This window comes from Syngnathoides biaculeatus, chromosome 11 (assembly GCF_019802595.1).
Source record: "Syngnathoides biaculeatus isolate LvHL_M chromosome 11, ASM1980259v1, whole genome shotgun sequence".
NCBI lineage: Eukaryota > Metazoa > Chordata > Actinopteri > Syngnathiformes > Syngnathidae > Syngnathoides > Syngnathoides biaculeatus.
The window spans coordinates 7,147,728-7,168,782 of record NC_084650.1 but is presented as its reverse complement, the minus strand read 5'-3'; the positions used below and the strand labels follow the sequence as shown (position 1 = coordinate 7,168,782).

Genomic DNA, 21,055 nt, shown 5'->3' with positions numbered 1-21,055 from the left:
ACACAAATCATTTAGTGATTTATAGAACAGTAGCAGAGCTTTCAAATCGATTCTAAAGCTGACTGGAAGCCAGTGTAAAGACTTCGGAATTTGAGTTATACGCTCTGACCTCTTTGTTCTGGTCAAAACCCAAGCTGCAGCATTCTGAATACAAGACTTCACTATAGATATGTTCTTCAGATGGTAAAAAAAAAAGAGTTTTTGAGATTGATTTGAAATGACTATTGAAAGTCAGTTCAGAATCTTTCAGAACACCAACGTTTCAGACTTAGTCTTTGTTTTTTTTAAAGATAGGGATTCCAGGTATTTATGAACAGCAATCCTTTCCAGAACATAAACTCACTGTACTCTTTGTGAAACCCTTATGAAATTCTATTTGCAATTGGATGGATTGGATTGTTTATGGTTGGCCTAAGGTTCAGCGGTTCTGAGTTTGAATCTCAGCTCAGCTCTTTGTGTCTCTCCCTGGATACTTTGGCTTCTTCCAACTTTTCAGAATTGTGTATGGCAGGTTAATTAAAGAATATAAAATGTTCAAAGGCTCCAATTTGTGTGTTAATGACTGTTTGTTGATTTTATCAGATGGACAGGCCCCACCTCACCTGTGATCGGCGGTACAAAATTTATGGATGGACATCATTTGACAGTGAAGGAAACAAAACCCACACCGGTACATGGAGAAAATGGGAACTCCACACAGGCGGGGGCCAAGATTTGAACCTTGGTCCTCAGAACTGTGAGGCCAATGTTCTACAGCTGTGCCACCGTGGCACCCCATTGGTCTTGGCCATCTTTCTGTTAGCACCTATTATTTGCTGGTTCTCCAAGACTCCAGACCCGGGACACCTTTTATTATTATCAACAGTAGACTGTTCCATTGATGCCAAAGTGACTCTGATTGTGAAAACAAATTTGTGTCTTCACAGTTGATTCCTTTATTTACATGACTTCTGTGAAAAAGTCGAACAAAATACGGTTGCGGCATATTCGTGGCCACATGATGATTTACGACAGGGAGCCAAGTGCTTAGTAGCTGCACAAACGCCGCAAAAGTATGCTTCAGGGATTCGGCTTTCCTATGCAAATGTATATGATAATGTATTCATGCAAATTAAGTTCATGGATTACGTCTTTAGAGTTTCAAATAAATATCCTCCCTAAGTTTGTGTTCTGGGGAACTTCAAACACGCCCGTGGCTCCACGATGATATGAATGCAGTTATGTCCTGATGGGAGTTTTTAAAGGTTAAAATATTTCTTGGATTTGCCTGGGTGTGCGTGTGCATGTGTGTGTGTGTGCACACATGCTTTGATACTCCAAATAATGACCCGCTTCCTTTTCTTGGTGTAATCAATCCCACATGCTATTCAAGTATGCTGTCCACTTAGGTGCCCGAGCAGAAAAGCCCAAATTTAGAAGAAATATGAAAAGATGTCAAAAGCTTTTTCTCATTGAGTGAATGAAATATATCCCCTCCAAACTTACTCCTCCTGCTTTTCATCAATTTTCCCTCCTCGCATGCTATGTTTTTTCAACTTGTATATCTTCCCAGTCCTCCTCTTGACCCCCCACTAACCGACTCGTCTCAGCTTTTCTACCAGTAGTTCGTAGTGTTTTCCCAGACAAACTTCGCAGGTCACCAGTGGAAGTCTCTGGGGTTTTCTGAGATCAGCACCATCAGTCATGTGCAGGGGGGGCATTCTCTGGCTTCGGTGCCGCCTTCCAGTGACCATACAAGGTAACAGAAGAATGCTGGCTCGAAAGTCCATCTGCTTCATAAAGACAACACAAGGATGCCAGAGGGGTCCCACACTGATGGTGATCACTGTTTTCGGGGAGTGTTCAAAGAAACAGACCAGACCAAGACTTGCCGAGTGACCATGATGTGACATCTTCCAACAAGGTACAATAACACAACCTTATTTTCTTCCAAGTTCTTTTCAATCTGCTTAAATTTACTAGACAGGCAGTTGGACTTAATTTGGGTCATGGTCTATTTATGACAGTTACAACCTGAGCAAAGTGCTTGTTGAGACTTTGAATATATTTTTTGTGGGACACCTACAGTGTTTGGGTTACAGTTCAGTACAAAAGATGTATGAAAAATGTAAACTTTACAAAGGTGATGAATATAATATTTAATACAGCTTTTATATTCAATCCCATTGTACTGTGGAGGGCTACCTAATGAACTGTCCACTGAGTGCAGCCGTAGGCTAGCACAACCTCCTTCGCACATTACAGTAATTAAGTTTCTTACGAAGCCACACAGGTTTTTAAATTCACAGTGATAATTCTTCCGTTTTGCGTTTGAAAATTGTATTACACATGGTGACACAGAGAGAAACATGACCAGGCCCAGTTTCGCCCCATCAAAATTGTGTGAACTTAAAACATTGCTCACTTTGTGGGATCCAAAAGTGCAAAATCCAGCCTTGTTAATTTGTCTTATTTCTTTTGGAAACATCTTTCTGTTGTTATTTTAAGACAGTTTGGATTTGACATTTTTCAAAATTGTAAAAATTTTTTCAAGAGGCTTGTTTAAAGCTCTACCGACACTCATGGCATAATTTTTAGTGTTTTTAACAAAAAAAAAAAGGCATCCGAAATGGACCCATCCGTTTTTTCACTACACGTCATGATGTTGTCGTATATGGATTTTTGTATCTCCCATCATGAAAATCCTCTTGAGGCATTCGTTTTGGAGAAGAAGCAGGAAGTGACGTTTTTTCCAGACGCCCTGTTCTACCGCTGTTTTTTTTCCTGCGTGTTAGCCAAAATACCGTCTCGTCGTATTGCTGGATATTGCACTCTTCACACGACGTGGGACGTCAGTCGACCTTTAAGTTACAAGAGCTTGTCTTAAGATTCTAATCAGATCAGTTCATGATATTTCAATAGGATGATCCTTTCACTTACAACGAGACATTTCATCCCCAAAATCCATCCATTCATTTTCTGAGCCGCTTATCCTCACCACGGTCGCGGGAGTGGTGCATCCAATCCTAGCTGTCGTTGGCAGGATACACCCTGAACTGGTTGTCAGCCAATCGCAGAGAACATGGAGACAGACAACAGTCGCACCCACAATCAATTTAGAGTCTCCAATGAATGCATGTTTTTGGGATGTGGGAGGAAACCGGCGTGCCCGGAAAAAACCCACGCTGGCACATGGAGAACATGCAAACTCCACACAGGCGGGACTGGGAATTGAACCCTCAGTACTGCGAGGCCAACGCTGTACAGCTGCCCCACCGTGCCCCCCACTCCCTGAAATAAGTGGGGGAAAAAAATCTTTCAATGGAGCTTGTAGGAACTGACTTGATAAAATTTTTTAAAATAAGATCTTGTATTTTTAAATCTTTTTGTCTTGATGTAAATTTTGAAAAAAAAGTCAAAACAAATCTTTGAATAAGAATTAAATAAGACTGCATTTTTGCAGACTAACGCTACAACTAGCTGGCGACCAGCCTAATGTATGTTTTCCCCTCGCCTAAAGGCACCTGGCATGGGCTCGGGGAGAGAGGATTGGATAGATAAGGCCATAAAATTGAAATTGAATTCCTTGGGACATAACTGGTATCGGGCCTCAAATAAAAATTCTGTAACAAGTAAAATAAACGATTACATTGTGAAAACGTTGATTTTGTGTGGGTGAATTTCGTTAGCACAATTTCCACCTTTCTTATACTCATTCATTTAATACATATCACTTTTAATACTACACAGGGACAACAGTACTGTATACCTATTTCAGAGGAACTAAAATTACATTTTTATTGTTGTTGCTGTGAACAGTTGGTGATTGATTTTAAACTTGGTACAGCAGTAGTGAGACACAGCTCACGAGACATTGTTCATCGAACTGTTCTGGGGGGAAAAAGGGGGAATACAGATTCTCCATTATGCTTGTTTAGACAGCCAAAGTGGACACACACACACTCAAAAACAAAACCACGACATCGTACACGTATTGGCCACAACAATAGGCACAGCTATGATAGTACTCGTGATTTACTGAAAGCCATATTCAAAGTTCTGCCATCACAAAGAATGCCCAGGTTTGGACTCTCATACCAAAACATTACACATCGTGACATTTTACACCATTGCAAATTACAACCATGATGATGAATATTTTGTAAACCTGAGCTTCTTGTCTTCATAAAGCTCGAGTTTTGAAATAGCTTCCGTACCCACCATACATGCGCCTTTTCCTTAACTGTGGCCAGAGATCAGAAATGTGGCACAAGTTGCCAAAAGGTCAATGCCTACATCGGTGCAAAGGTCAGTGAGGACACTCAGGCTGGTCTGATTGGCAGCAAATTTGGCTTAAAAAGTCTTTCTAATGGGACTTCGAGGAAACAAAAGGTAATTTGCAGATAGTGCAATATTGAACATTCTTTTCATTGAAGCACAACAAGTTTCAAATCCCATCTCAAAGCAAAACATGGTATGGCGTGTGGTATTAGATATATTTATATCTGAAATGTTCAGACACAAAAGCAGATATATCAATTTTTGTTGTTTCTGTAGATTCTTTGATTTATATAATATTCAAATATAGATATAAAATTTGATATATATCCTATATAAATCAATGAATCTACAGAAACAACAAAAATGGATATATCTGCTTTTGCGTCTGAACTCTTCATATATATATATATATATATATATATATATATATATATATGAATGTGTGTCTGTGTGTGTGTATTTAGTTTGAATATTATATATCTTACTGATGAAAATGCATTCTATTCCATTCATGATTTTCTGTTCCCTCAGTACTCACTGCTCATCCACTCACAGACGGATGTTGGAAGGCGATTTCCCAAGAGGTGACATCCATACATACACGTTCAAGTTAAAGTAACTTTATTGTCAAATGTGTTATACATACATGAAAAACATCATACAGTACCTGAAATAGCATTCCTCTCAGACCTGTGGTGCTACAGACTCAACGGTTCAAAAGAAATTAATTGTTTTCGGATTTCAGAGAATGAGTGAGGAACTTCGTGATGTACTTGATAAAAAGTCACAGCGGGAAATGCTTGATTTAGTTTGTTTGCATCTTAAAGCATCTTGCCAATGTGAATGGTTCTACTGGGTTGACAGAACTTTCACATGATCCCTGCCCCCTCCTCAACCCTCCCAAACACATTCCCCCCCACCACCCCCTCCCCGACATCAGTCCCCCTTATGGAACAAAATCGCATCATTCCCAGGGTAAATTTCACATTGTTCCTGATGTCTACTTAGCCAGTTTTTCGTGTTTTATTTACTGTTGAATTCAAACTAATTGTTCTTTTGTACTTTTACACTTATGTGAAGCTCCAGCTCAACAGCGCCCCTCAGGGGAACTAGTGGTATTGAAAAAAAGATGGATGGATGCGCATATTGATTGGATACAACAGTTTAATTCACTTGTACATTTTATGCTTGAGAGCTTTGTTAGTGTAAAAAAAAATATGTTATCACGTATCATGTGCATTTTTCTTGCCAGATTTGCCACAGTGGCTCAAATACACAAATACAGTATTATCAGGAAAAATATTGGACATGCTGGGTCATGGATTGAATGACAGCGTGTGTAGAAATAAATGGACCTTTCTGATGGCGATCTTAAGCTCTGCCCCCTTTGCCAAGTCCCACAAGGTTCAAAAATGGCGAATGAACAGAATATGTTTGAAGTCAATTCTCTATCACGGATAATCCAGATAATATTGGGGTATGTTTTTTGCCAAATGCGTCAGACTTGTCCAAGAGTGTTCTACAGAGAGGTCTCAACTATTTCACGCAAGGATATGTACACGGAATTAAGATTTTGGACAGTGCAGGACACAATGTCAGAGTTACAGCAAAATGTTGATAGATGAAAAAAACGTTTGATGCCTCACAAACTTCATATTGAAATCCAACAGGATAAAATAGTGGCATTGTACTGCGCATGCAAAGCAGGGTGAGTTACTTTTTACTTGGAAAGATCACGAGTAATATCATTGTAGTCTTTGTAATTGGGTGTATTCATTTGAATTGGCTCTTAATGGAACCTGTCTTAAAAGTCCGATGTGATACAAATAGGCAAATAGACATTTCTCTTGCATGACATCACGCATTTATGTATCACTTACCCGACTCATCGGCATAAAACATTACACACTTCATTTAGCAGGTCAGTGATACACAAACAAAGTGAAAGTTTTTCTCCTGCAATGTATAAAGCACTGATAATAATAAAATCAAACTCAGACAAGATACTTCTCCCTCGCTTACCTTCGAACATACAGCCTTGTGTTTGTTGATATTGTCCACACTTAGTTGTACATGCGCTCTTCCGCAACCCTTAATCCATCGTAGACACTTCGTCAGCTGTGTTTTAGGCCATGGAAAATGAATCAACCGGCACCCTTGTAACCTAGCAGGATATCTTTCATCAGAATTGCACATTGCCCAAGCGCATCTTCGTAACATTAACTTTTCCAAGTGCACGCTACTGACAACCAGCATTGCTTGTGGGACAATATGGCGAGGAGGGGCGTGTCAAGCCAGGTGTTAAGACAATGCGGGTATCTGATTGCCTATTTTTGTACGAGTGATTGACAGGTCGGAAAGGTCAATTACCGGCTCTCAGGCAGACCCAGGCACACGCGCACATACACCACAAGATGTTTACAAGCACCTGCCCTTTTTCCCTGGATGAAAAATGCTCTTTTTGCCCTCCCCCTATTAATCAAATTGAAAACAAGTACAAAAATGAGCAACGCTGTCATCAAGAACGTCCATTAGACGCTTGTGTCGCCCTTCTCCTCAAAATGCTCTCTTCAGCTTCCAAAAATGGCAGTGTAACTTGCACAATGAAAGTCACTCAGTTCGTAGTCTATTTTGTTCTTTGTACGGCAGGCAGATAAAGTCAAATGGAGTGGGTTTCCTGTGTGTGATTTACAGAACTGGGAGGGGGAAATACGACCATGTAAGGAAATGTTTGGCTTAACAGAAGAGACGTCTCTTTGGCTCTTATCATGGTCTGTATAAACACACTTGAACACACGTTAGTCTGCCTCCACACTGAACATCCAGGTTAACTAATGTCATGCTGGTTTCGTGTGTTTTTCCACTTGAGTGGCAGAATTGTGGAGGGTAATGGATACACGTTAATGTTGTAAAACCATCGTTGTTCTTCATTAGTAATGCTGACCCCATTAGATTTGTGCTAGTAGTTAAATCCAAAACTGGAGCATTGGAGTTTTATTACACGGTATTCCATGAAAGCAACACTAAATGCTGAAGTGGGATGACATACAGTTTGTGCTTGTATGTGTGTGCATGCATCTAAAAAACTATGTTGAGGTCTTATTACTCCAATGCAGCCCATCCCAGCTGTCAACGGGCAGGAGGCAGGTACACCCTGAACTGGTTACCAGCAAATCGCAGGGCAGATAGAGACAGACAAGAGTCACACTCACAGTCAAACCTAGAGGAAATTTAGAGTGTCCAATTAATGTTGCATGTTTTTGGGGATGCGGGAGGAAACTGGAATGCCTGGAAAAACCCACGCAGAAACAGGCAGAACATGCAAACTCCTCACAGGCAGGGCCGGGATTCTAACCAGTTGCCTCAACGTGCTGCCCAGGTGGGATAGTTTGCAAGAAATGTTCGAAAAGTGTTTGCCTCACAGTTCTGACATCCAGAGTTCAATTTCGGTTCCTGCCAGTGTGAAGTTTCCATGTTCTGCTTGCATGGGTTTTCTCCGGGCACTCCGTTTTCCTTCCACATCCTAAAAACATAGGGTTTTTGTGTGCATGTGCCAGATGAGTTATACTTTCACACATTCCACATTTTTTTCAAAGCACTTGGAGACAAGATGCTGGTTTTGACTTGTCTCACACACAAGGCTGAGAGAGGGCAGTTGTGTTTATTAGTGGGTTACATGTACATGTACAGTAGATCACACTTCATGAGAACAGGCTTTGAGACTTGCCCTACCATGGCCATTATTCTTAATATGGACTTGTTGAGCCCAGGCAAAGAGAGATGAAGCTCCCCCTTCTTCTGCTGGCCTTCATTGAGACCCCCGCCAACCTTCAACCCGCCCTCCTCCCTTTCTAGAAAAGGGAATGTATGTAGCCAGCTGGAATAGGGGGGTGGGGTGAAAATCTATCTGTGGGAGCAATCACACATTCTGAAAGAGGGAATGTTTATCCAGTGCAGTGATCCCATTTTCCATTCTCCCAAAAATAAAAAGGGCAACTCGGCCCTTATATGGACCGACAGAGAGTTTCCAGTCGAAGTCTTCCAGTTTCTCCAAATATTCCTGCAGGCTGTCCTACTGGCCTGTTTATTAGAAACACCACTGTCAACCTATATTTAAAATGGTATTTTGTTTTATCAGGTGTTGCAGAGGAGATGAGGTGACGTCGCTTCATTGATGCTCTTCACTCTGACTTGGGTACATCTTCTAATGCAGTGCAATCGTCTTCAACCAACGCTTTCCCTGTTTGCCCGCTTTGCTTTGACACTGACAGAGAAGTATTCGTTTAGTTTAGCAGGTGTTAATTTTCATATCTTTTGACCCAAAAAAACATTTCTGTAAAACAAAAAAACCCAACTATTTTTCAATTATTTTTTATTGTTTTATGCAGCCTTGTTTTTATATGGGTAAATCCTTCCCATGCAGAAACAGCCACATTTGAAGGCCTATTTTGAAAAACGTATTGATGATTTAACATTTCAAGCATTTATAGTAAAGCCGATCCTCATTGACAGAGCAAATGGCGGTGGCCTATTATGACACATTTCTCACAGGAAAGACATGCAATAGTTCCGATACTTTCACAAATGTACACAGAGCTCAGAAATCAAATCATTCATTCGGCGGTCTGCTCTTGTGGCGCTCATTGAAAGGATTAAGATGATTAAGCAGTAGGAATAAAATCTTATGCTCTGTATACAAATATGTTATTTGTATCTTCAGATAATGTTGCAAATCATCAAACTACTGTAATTGGAAAAACATTTTGCCATTAAAAGTGTGAAAAATATTAAGTTAGAATATATTTCCCATTATGAACAATTATTGTCGTGTGAATGATTGAAAACTGGCAACTCATTCAAATAGTTACATGAGTAAAACTGATTCCTTTCTGTTATCGTCATGTGAAAATGAAGCTCAAATTTAGCATTCCGGTTGTAAAATACGGTGGTGTAGAACTTCCCAGCATCATGCTGAGAACTGTTTCTCAAATGTTATTGCTTCACTATTGATTGACATCAAAGAGGTAAAATATCAGAAGCAGCTCTCCGTATAATGCTTTGTACTGCTACACCACTCGAAACTACAATCAAAATAAACTGTGAAATTAATACTAGCTGACATTCAATCAAATGTGAGCATTGATATTATTATTCCATCCATCCATTTTCTTTGCCACTTATCCTCACAAGGGTCGCGGGGAGTGCTGGAGCCTATCCCAGCTGTGAACGGGGAGGAGGCGGTGTACACCCAGACCTGGTTGCCAGCCAATCGCAGGGCACATCGAGACAAACAGCCGCACTCACAATCACACCTAGGGGCAATTTAGAGTGTCCAATTAATGTTGCATGTTTTTGGAATGTGGGAGGAAACTGGAGTGCCCGGAGGAAACCCACACAGGCACGGGGAGAACATGCAAACTCAACACAGGCGGGTCCGCGATTGAACCCAGGACCTCAGAGCTGTGAGGCCAACGCTTTAACAGATTATCCACCATTCCGCCTGATATTATTATTACTTTTTTTTTGTAGCACACACACACTTACTCTTACCCTCACTATATTTTTGGAAGATGTCAAAATATCCTCCAACATTTGAGTAAGACCATCTGAAAAGTTGTGTATGTGTGTGTAACATGAGAGGGAACAGCACAGGAAGTTTGAATGATGTCCACTGAGAGTTCAAGTCATTTCCTGTTTACCGTTCCCATGTAATAGTCTGTTTGCACCCCTGCCCCCACATCCAAAGTGATCCCTCCCTACGGCCCACGGTGCAGTGCTGCATCTCTGGTCAGTTGATAGTCTGAGATGAAGCACTGTAGCTCGGGACGGAGGTCCGCTTCAGAGAGCGACATTTAGAAAGTTTACAGGTGCATCACAACTATAGTTCACGTTTAGAATTAATCTCCTGGAAAAAAATAAACTTGTCATTGATCGTCATATTTACTGATATTGTATATCTATGTATTACTATATTTTTAAATCAATATAAATTTGATTTACTGCCTAATTTGTCCCTTGCCATTTATTCCATACAAAGAAAGCAGTCTGGAATTTTCTGTTTTGCTCCTCTCTCCTGGGGTCCAGTTTTCCCAGGAATCCCTTGACTCGTCTAAAAGGGGATTCCTGGAAATACTGTTCTTAGGGGCAAGGCCAAGCGACAATTTGCGTGAGAGCCGGAAGCTTATGAAATATGAGTGTCAAAATCAAATGGTGGTGAGTTCATGTGTTCAATGCACAGTATGAGTATACACACATATGCATAAATAGTGGCAGCGTGCAACTGGAGGGTCGCCCGAGTGCATGTTTTCATTGTGTCCCTGGGTTAGACAGCCAACCCACAATGTGATCGGACTTTTGGTGGAGGTCGGAGGGGCCGTAAGCGCAGAATGGCAGTCACGCTTGCATCAGACTGCACCAGGGGACTGTGGCGATACAAGTAGGCTACCACTACTAGAGTGTTACTGTGGAGTGAGAACCTCTTTGAGTGCCTAGAAAAGTGTATGTGTGATTATAGTTGATGTTTTATTTTTTATTTTTATTTTTTAGAAAAGGTTGTGAGAACGCACGATAATAAACCACACCATGATAAACCTCATGCATCTGTGTCATTTTTTGTTTTTGGGTTGTTTGATTGTCAAAAGTCTTCCAAATGTGAGACTGAAAGGAGAAAATGGCTAGAGAACACATAGTACTGTACAAATGTAACAAATAAACTATCGGGATGTAATTTTGAGAATGACTTCTCTCAATGAAACTATAGAAACCATCATACAGATGATACATCAGACATTGACTATCCGGGAAAGACAAATAAATTTACAGTAGGTATGCTTCAATCTTAACTAGAGTCACACTATACGGACAAAATATTAAGCCACCCTTAAAGGACCTCAAATGCGATGAACCTTTGGCACTTATTCTGTTGTTTGAATTTAAAAATGAGGCTTATTTTCTGATAAACTCAAGCAAGATGCCATTTTTTATTTTTTATTTTTGAGGGAGAAGCAAGACTTCCATTCAACAATATATAAAATATGAGTAAACACTGCCACATCATGGGGCAAATACTTTCCATTTTCCACACCAGCTATACACTGAAGTTGGTCTCCAGTTTTGTCACTGATGCCACACTACCAAGGCTTATCGATTTTGACAAAGTTATTGAACGCTTGCTCCAAACCATATTGATATTTTTGGAAATAACTGCCTGTTTAATTTTCTTCGATAACTCTAACAGTCTCACGTAGTCCACTTGGATGTGCATAGAAGCTAAGCAAATCCTTTGAGATCATTTAAAATTGTGTGCGAAATTTGGGACACGGTTTGGGAAAGGGTCGCACGGTGAGGCAGCTGTAGAGCATTGGCCTCACAGTGCCAAATTTGTCAAATGCACACAAGCAATTTATTTGTCTCAGGTAGTTCAAGACACGCCTCTGCGACAGACAAAAATTTGACAATAAATGAATAAATAAATAATTGGGTTGTCAAACTACAAACTCGAGTCACTGAGCGTTGAGCAGTTGAATGTGAGAGGGAAGAAACTGTTGGAATTCGCATTGGCATTAATTGTTTCTGTCTCTCCATAAGAACAATGTAATACGCTGAAACAATGAAATAAATGATCAAAAATACATTCTGCCAGGCCAGCCGGTACCTATCAGTTGACTCAGGAGTCTCAGAGGCCCAAAAGGCCCGATAGGACTCCTTCTTCAGTTTGACAGCATCCCTCACTGTTGGTGTCCACCGACGTGTTCAGGGGTTGCCGCCACGACATGCACCGATCACCTTCTCTTATTGCCAAAGCTCTAGTTAGCCGCCTCAGCAATGGAGGTGGAGAACATCATCCAATCGGACTCAATGTCCCCCGGCTCCCCTGGAACATGGGCAAAGTTCTTTCGGAGGTGGGAGTTGAAATTCCTTCTGGCAGGGGAATCTGCCAGCTGTTCCCGGCAGACCATCACAATACATTTGGACCTGCCACTGCCACTTCTGCTACCACCCAGCTCACCATACACCCGACCCCTACGGCCGCTTTCACAAGTGTTGAGGCCATGGGAAGGGGGACCAATGATACCCTTTCAGACTATGCCTGGGCGAGCCTATGGGTGCAGGCCTGGCCAGTAGGCACTCGCCTTTGAGCTCCACCTCCACGCCTGGGTCCAGATGGAAGCCGTGGTGACCCATTTCCGGGTAAGGGAATCCTGAAAATCCATTTATGTATGCAATCAGTTTCTCATACCCTCAAGACAAAAACTTCCTCTTTCATTATTTCTGTGCATGTCTCAGTGCCCAATTTGAAATGAGTAGCAATCACCAGGAACACAAAATAATAATCCGGTGAAGACCCAGAGGTGAGAAAAATGGTTTTAATGTTTAAAAAAGGCGCCACGGTGGGGCAGTTAGAAAGTGTTGGCCTCACAGTTCTGAGGTCGCGGGTTCAATCCGAACCCGCGGCCTCACAGTTCTGAGGTCGCGGGTTCAATCCGAACCCGCCTGTGTGGACTTTGCATGTTCTCCCCGTGCCTGTGTGAGTTTTCTCCGGGCACTCCAGTTTCCTCCCACATCTCAAAAACATGCAACATTAATTGGAGACTCTAAATGGCTCCTAGGTGTGATTGTGAGTGCAGCAATTTGCCTCTATGTGCCCTCTGATTGGCTGGCAACCAGTTCAGGGTGTACCCTGCCTACTGCCTCTTGACAGCTGGGATAGGCTCCAGCACTCCCGTGACCCTCGTGAGGATAAGCGGCAAAGAAAATGGATGGATGTTTAAAAAAAGTGATGCTAAAACAGTGTTCCTTCTGCATGTGCAAGTTAAACTTGCCAATAAACAACAAGAGCCACAGTATGAGTGTAAAATGTACAACCCATGAGCCAGAACTGGCGCATTCGATGGTCCAATCTGGCCTGTGGTGATTCACTGCGATTTTTCAATAAAAATAGCCACAAATATCCCCTGTAGGGCGCACTGGTGACCATTTAAAAGACTGAAATTGGTTGTTATTCAACATTTAATGCCTGATATGCATACACACGTGAAGGCTAAAAGATGCCATACTTCAGAAACAAAGTAAGTCGGTTTTAATATTAAATACTGGTCCAGGGCGAGGCTTACGGCCATCCTATCCTGAGAACGACCTTATCTCATCAGATCTCGGAAGCTAAGCGGGTTTGGCCCTGGTTAGCGCTTAGATGGGAGACCGCCTGGGAATACCAGGTGCTGTAAGCTTCTCTCCCTGGCTAGATGCAGAGGAGTTGCGTCAGGAAGGGCATCCGGGCATAAAACTGTGCCAAAAAAATATGCGTTCATCTAAGAAGACATGCTGTGGCGACCCCTAACGGGAGAAGCTGAAAGAAAAAGAAGAAGACTGGTCCATGGCTCCCCTTTGTCACCAATTTTATTCATAACTTGTATGGACAGAATTTCTAGGTGCAGTCGAGGTGTAGAGTGGGTCCAGTTTGGTGGCCTCAGCATCGCATCTCTGCTCTTTGCAGATGATGTGGTTCTGTTGGCTTCATCAAGCTGTGATCTCCAGCTCTCACTGGAGCAGTTCACAGCCAAGTGTGAAGTGGCTGGGATGAGAATCAGCACCTCCAAATCTGAGACCATGGTCCTCAGTCGGAAAAGGGTGGCAGTCCTCTCCAGCTCAGGGATGAGATCCTACCCCAAGTGGTGGAGTATCTTGTATGTATGTCTTCTAGGTGAGGGAAGACTGGAGCGGGAGATTGACAGACGGATCTGGGAGGGGCTCAGTGTCAAGCCGCTGTTCCTCTGCATTGGGAGGATCCAGATGAGGTGGCTGGGGCATCTGATTCAGATGCCTCCTGGGTGCCTCCCTTGTGAGATGTTCCGTGCATGTCCCACCGGAAAGAGAGCCCGGGGATGACCCAGGACACGCTATGTTATGCTACGCTAAGCTATGAGAGACTATGTCTCTCGGCTGGCTTGGGAAGAGCTGGAAGAAGTGGCTGGGGAAAGGGAAGTCTGGGTATCCCTGCTGAAGCTACTTCCCCTGTGACCCTACCCGGAAAAGCGGTAGAAAAATGGATGAATGGATGCTGGTCCACCTTTACACCATGAAGAATACAGTTCTTTGAAAATGATTACATCCTGGAGAGACCGAATATAGTATGATCAGTCAAAAGGTTTTTCATGCGCTGGCACAAGTTGTATTTTTATGTCTACATTTACAAAGCAGGGGGAACAACTTTCAATCTAAAAAAAATCCACTTTAGTTTGCATGACGTGATGAGTCAGTTGATGTCAAATATTTCCTGATGGATGTGGAATCTATGAAATGATTCATGTTGTTTTATATTTTGGAAGTACATCCATATTGATCCACTAATCTAATTTCTGTAATGTAATTGCAGTCATTTCTGTTAAGAAATTTCAGATTGCTCATTTGATTTGAAACAAGACAATCAATAAATATTTTCCCAATTACTGTATTTGATTTTACTCAGTCATGAATACAGTCACCGTATGAATATGCTGCCAATGCCCCCTTGATATCAAACTGAGGTAAATGTGCCCCTTTAAAATGAGTTGGACCCCCTTTCACAAAAGTACAGTTCCTGTGTAAATGAACGGCCTTGTTTTAGCCAGAAGGTGGCGTGGTTGTATCTTCAAGTGCCACACAGTCCCTCTGCTGACTCAGCTTTTTGTCATGACCTGAAGCGCATGTCAACACCAAGAAACCTCCTCCTTCTTTATGGCGTCAGGTCGTTATGAGCTCTCGTTTTTTTTTTCATGTCAAGATCTGAAATAATGGTTATGTGCTTGTGTCCTAAAGGCTTATTCATTTTCCTCCTCCTCCTCCACACTGGCGCACGCCCCAATAGATGGCAGTAAGAACTACGTGTAATTTCTCGCAAAACCAGGAAGAATGGAGAGGGAAAAAAAGAAAATAAAAAAAGGTTATCAAAGGAGGGAAAAAGACCGAATAAAGTTTACTCGTCCTAGAATACGTTTGTAGACTTTTACTATTATTATTATTTGTAATGTTATAAATGAAGAAGTAGGCCATGAAATAACAATTAGTACATTTGGGGAAAAAATGTTTCAAATACTCTTGAGTATTTAAATTTCTAAACAAAATTAATGCAATTTAAGATATTATGGATCATTTAACACATGTGCAATTTATAGACCAAAGTGGATTTACACCTGATGTACCTTTATTAAAACAATTCATTGTGGTCTGGAAATACAGTATTTGACAAATTTGTCTTTTTTTTTTTTTTTAGCTGATTGAGGACAATTTTGATGTGATGAATGCAAATATGACATTAGCTTCTGGATTTGGTCAATTTCGTCTACCTTTTGAAATGTGGCCACACTTTTGTTTACATGTACAGTTGCTTTTGTATTGGAAAAGATTCAAGGAGCAGACGTGATGGGCGACTGTTGTGCTGGCCATCACTGACACACTGGACAAGAATGTACAACTGTATATGAAAGCTTCCTCAACACCATTTTAAACAGTTAAACCCCCAAAAAAACCAACCTATTTATACTTGAAATTCTTCATATTTTGTGACCTTTTTGAGTTGATGTGATATGATATAATATGAAATGGGATGAGAATGATGAGAATTTTATGTGACTATAAATCTTGAAAGTGTCCATTCAGCCCCCTTTATTGGAAAACCCTGAAAGTGAAATCAATGACCTTCATAAATCGACATATATGTGCATATTCTACTCCCAGTAGAAATACTGTATATCTGCTCTGTGAATGCTACAGTGGTTTGTTAGTTTATATCTGAATGTACTGTATTACCAAACAGTTTTCACAAATTTCTGTTTCTGTTTTTGGGGGGGACCTGGAACGTATTGATTGGCATTTCCACTCATTTACATTGGATCTGCAATGCCCCAACGTGCCTACTGGTACAAAGACCCGTTCAAAGGTGCTTACAGCTATAGTTAGTCAACTCAGAATGAACATAAAATATAAGTAAATTGAAATTGAGCTACCCAGGACAATTGCAAATAAAACTTTGGATATTTTACTCACAGATAGGAGAGACAATGATGAGTTACTTGAGCAATGATTAAAGTTTAAATGTTTCTGTTAATCTAAATGTTCAATTACGAGTTTTTGGAATCAGCGTCTATGGGCGCTGGGAATTTGGCATTCCCCCTGGGGCGGCACACATTCACCTCTGAAAGGAGTGGCGCAGTGATCCGGCTTCCATATTGTGTTTTAACAAGTACAATGACACTTTGCAGGGTGTGTCTCAAGTCAACTCAACTGACTCACTCGTCAGTCATTGTCTGACTTATGCACACCCAATGTTTGCTGACGTGCTTTTTTTTTTTTTCAAGTTGATTGTACACGTTGGTGAGAGCACACTGGCCACATTTTGATCAATTTCCTTTTGAAATATTAGTTACTTGAGTTATAGACATTACTCAATGTGGTAAAGGTGTCAATCCATGCACTCAAAGGTTTTTCATTGACACATCTACAGAACTTTACATACACTGTTGAAAAATATTATTTTTTTTGTCTCATTGTAACGGGACAAGCCGAAAGGAAAAGAAGAAGAAAGAAGAAGATTGTCTGAGGTCAAATCAGTCGAAACCTCTCCAGTTTCTGTTCAGTCAGGATAACCAACATTATTTAATTTTGCTAAATGCTGCAATAATGAGAAAGAGATTTTGTTCCCTAATGTTATATTATTTTCTTTGAGGTCAAAAGTTTACATACATATGCTTATTATTGAAGACTATTTTACTTCTATTGAACTTTCATTATTTGCTTAAATATAACATTTAATCAACAGAAAGTGTTGTCCATTTGCTAATCTGACAAGGATGTGTTGTGGAGCCGGTGGTTGTCCTTGATCTTTGTACGCAGAAAACCGGCTGGTGCGATCCTCTCTCCCAGGCGTTCCCGTGGAGACGAAGGACACCGCAAGTTACCATCCCGGCCCAGGACCAGACTATGGGGGAGGGGGTTAGCCATTTTTCCATGAAAACATACAAACATAAAAATAAACATACATCTAAAAACCTTGTGTTACCAGGCAGCTCTTGTCTTCTTCTTTGGCTATCCTGCCAGAAGACACGTCTCGTGTGCGGCAGATACCGAGATAAGACCCAGACGTCTGGATTGCACATTCCTTTGAAATAAATCCATTTGCTGTTAACTTTTTCTAATCATTGGTCATATCTTCCTCGACTCGTGAACACACGAAGGGTCCAAACTCGCAAATCCATATAGTATCCATCCATCCATTATCTACCGCTTATCTGGGCGAGCCCTGCGGGAAGTAACTTCAGCAGGGATACCCAGACCCCCCTTTCCCCAACCACTTCTTCCAGCTCTTCCAGGGGGATCCTCAAGTGTTCCCAAGCCAGCCGAGAGACATAGTCTCTCCAGCGTGTCCTGGGTCATCCCCGGGCTCTCTTTCCGGCGGGACATGCCCGGAACACCTCACCAGGGAGGCGTCCATGAGGCATCCGAATCAGATGCCCCAACCATCTCATCTGGCTCCTCTCAATGCGGAGGAGTAGGCGCCTTCGAGCCCCACCTCCAGGCCTGGCTCCAGAAGGGTGCCCGGTGACCCGCGCCCAGGCAAGACAAACCAAGATCCAATTTTTGTCATCATCATAGGGGTTTTGGAGTCATACTTTGTCTGGTCCCTCACCTAGGACCTGTTTGCCATGGGTGACCCTACCAGGGGCATGAACCCCCAGACAAGTTAGCTCCTAGGATCATCGGGACACACAAACCCCTCCACCACGATAAGGTGACGGCTTGAGGAGGGGATGCTTAGTATTGAGTAGAATTTCCTTTGAACTGCATGACTTGGGTCAAGCGTTTTGTGTAACCTTCCACAGGCTTCTGACTGTACTCTGCTGGAATCCTGGCCCATTCCGCCCGACAGAACTGGTGTAAATGAGTGAAGTTTGTCAGTTGCCTTGCTCGGCATGCTTTTTCAGATCTGCCCACACATTTTCAATACGATTCAGATCAGGGCTTTATGATGGCCACTACAAGACATTGACTTTATCCTCAATCCACTTTTTTTATCTATTTTGGAAGTATGCTTCTGGTCATTGTCCGTTTGGAAGACCCATTTACACCCAAATTTTAGCTTTCTGGCTAATCTCTTGAGATATTCCCTCATCAGACTACAGGACAAGTTTCTGGAAGTTATGATCTGTGTTTTGTTGTCTTTTTGCGAACTGTAATCTGTCTTTTTTATGCTACTTAGCAGTCATTGTTTGATTCTTGTTGAGTAGACTTTCAGACCATGTCGGTGCAGGACATGTTTCACTCTGGATAAAAGACACTTCCTTCCCAGCTTCATCCAGCATCTTCACAAGGTCGTTAGCTTTTGTTCTGGGGTCGATTTGCACATTTCGGACTAAACCATGATCATCTCTGGGACACAGAGCCAGTCTCCTTCCTGAGTCGTATGATGTCTGGACATTCTCAAGATGTTTATACTTGGGTATAATTGTTTGGACAAATGAACTTGGCACCTTCAAGCATCTGGAAATTTCACCCAAGGGTGAGCCAGACTTGCAGAGCTCCATGATTCTTTCTCTCAATTCCTGTCCAATTTATTTGATTTTCCCATTATTTCAAATCAGGAAGGATCCCCAGGTGTGTTGTCCATTAACTCACAATTTAACTTATAAGGAGCTTCCAAAGCCATGACCTCATAATCTGCGCTTCCCCATGTTCTTTCAAGACATAGTACTTTTTGTGTATATAAATGTTTGACCTCAGAGAAAACAATACAAAATTAACTCACTTGTGGCATTATAATGTTCTAATAATTTTGGTGATCCTGACTGACCTGAAACAGGAGAGTTTTAGCCTGATTTGATTTCAGACAGTGAGATAAAAAGTGAAACGTGTTTCTGCACAGTGTATGTAAAATTCTGGCTTCAACTGTATGTAAAGTTGAACAAGAACTTACTTGGACATGACACTTATCAGGCTTGGGATATATTTATAAATCAGTATTTCACTGCAAGTATTGCTTAATCTATTACACCTCATGGCTCTCCTCATGGGAACTTGTATTAAGAAATAAAGTGAGGGGTGGGTAGCACAATTGTTCCATGTTGAGTGCATTTAGTGTGCTCGTGTGTGTGAAAGGTAAAAATTATTAAATAGTTAGTTACCACCGAGGTGCTGACAGAACCGATGCCGTGTAAGGCTTCCTTCCCGGCCATATTCAACAACAACCTTCAATTACAGTAAATGAATAAATAAATAACTGACAGCACAGTGGACAGTGTCTGCGGACATTTGCCCTTAAAAACATGAGCCCTGATGGACATGAACCCCTAGGACATAAGCCCTTAGGACACAAGCACATAACCATTATTTCAGATCTTGACATGAGCCTTAAGTATTTTTGTCTGATAAAATAAAGCAAACACTCCCAAAAACCAACTTATTTTCAACATAAAAAATAAATATTGCTTGTCTAAAATACTCCATTTGAAGCTTGTTTCATTGCCTGAATTTTTCCTTCTTGTGTGCCTTATATATTATGCTGGTAAACAAAAAACAAAAATGAATCATTTTCCTTTAACATCACTGAAAAACTTTGTGAAGGAAAGATCAATAAATTATAATTAAAATAAAAGGTGGCACAGTGGATTACTGGAAAACGTTGGCCTCACAGTTCTGAGCTCCCGGGTTCAATCCCGGATCCCTCCTGTGAAGAGTTTGTCTCGATGTGCCCTGCGTTTGGCTGGCAATCAGTTCAGCGTGTACCCTGCCTCCTGCCCGTTGACACCTGGGCGAGGTCTACCACTCCCCGCGACCCTTGTGAGGATAAGCGGCCAAGAAAATGGATGGATAATTACAACATCAACATCTTGTTAAAAGTTCTAAATGTGTTGTCCTTAAGGACTCCTGTCCTACACCTGTTCTGAGGTCTGGTGTTGAAATCACCTGTATGGCTTTTTTATGTTCTCACCGTGTCTGCGCGAGTTGTCTCCATCCATCCATCCATCCATCCATTTTCTTAGCCGCTTGTCCTCACAAGGGTCGCGGGAGTGCTGGAGCCTATCCCAGCTGTTAACGCGCAGGATACAGGGTACACCCTGAACTGGTTGCCAGCCAATCGCATGGCACCGAGAGACAAAAAGTTGCACTCGCAATCACACCTAAGGGCGATTTAGAGTGTCCAATTAATGTTGCATGTTTTTGGGATGTGGGAGGAAACCGGATTGCCCAAAGAAAACTCACGCAGGCACGGGGAGGACATGCATACTCCATACAGGATGGCCTGCGATTTGCACCTTGATCCTCAGAACTTTGAGGCCAACGCTCTAACCAGTTGCTCCACTGTACCGCAGATTTTCAAATCCTTAAACCTATATTCAGTTGAATAACCTATTTAATGTTCAAACTAAAGAACGATTTATTTATTTATTTAGTTTTTACAAATATTCTCTGTTGAATTTGATGCCTGTACAGATTTGCAAAAGGTGGGATGTAGGCAACAAAAGACTTTAAAGTTGAGGAATGCTTAAAAAAATCATTTTGAACAATTCACAGGTTGAACTCTGACTGAAAATTAGTGAGTATCCTGATCATGTGAACAATTGCGTGAACAGTCCAACAGATTCAGAATGTTTCTCAACATAGAATAGCAAAGAATTTAGGAAATCCAACATCTATGGTCCATAATCTGATCAAAAGATTTAGAGAATCACTAGAAATCTGTGGATGTAAGGTGCAAGGCTGAAAACCAACATTGAATGCTTGTAGCATTGATCCTTCAGGCGGCACTGCATTAAAAATCTGCATC

The 21,055-nt window shown here is 41.6% G+C and overlaps 1 long non-coding RNA gene and 1 pseudogene across 1 annotated transcript; both read left to right on the top strand.

Annotated features, from left to right (window-relative positions):
• The first annotated feature begins 1,551 nt into the window (after positions 1-1,551).
• Positions 1,552-10,855, top strand: LOC133508816 (uncharacterized). Its single transcript, XR_009797161.1, has 3 exons — positions 1,552-1,903; positions 4,792-4,844; positions 8,399-10,855. It is a non-coding gene; the product is annotated as an uncharacterized LOC133508816 (long non-coding RNA).
• Positions 10,856-13,367: 2,512 nt separating this feature from the next.
• On the top strand, positions 13,368-13,487 carry LOC133509288 (5S ribosomal RNA; annotated as a pseudogene).
• Positions 13,488-21,055: the final 7,568 nt, after the last annotated feature.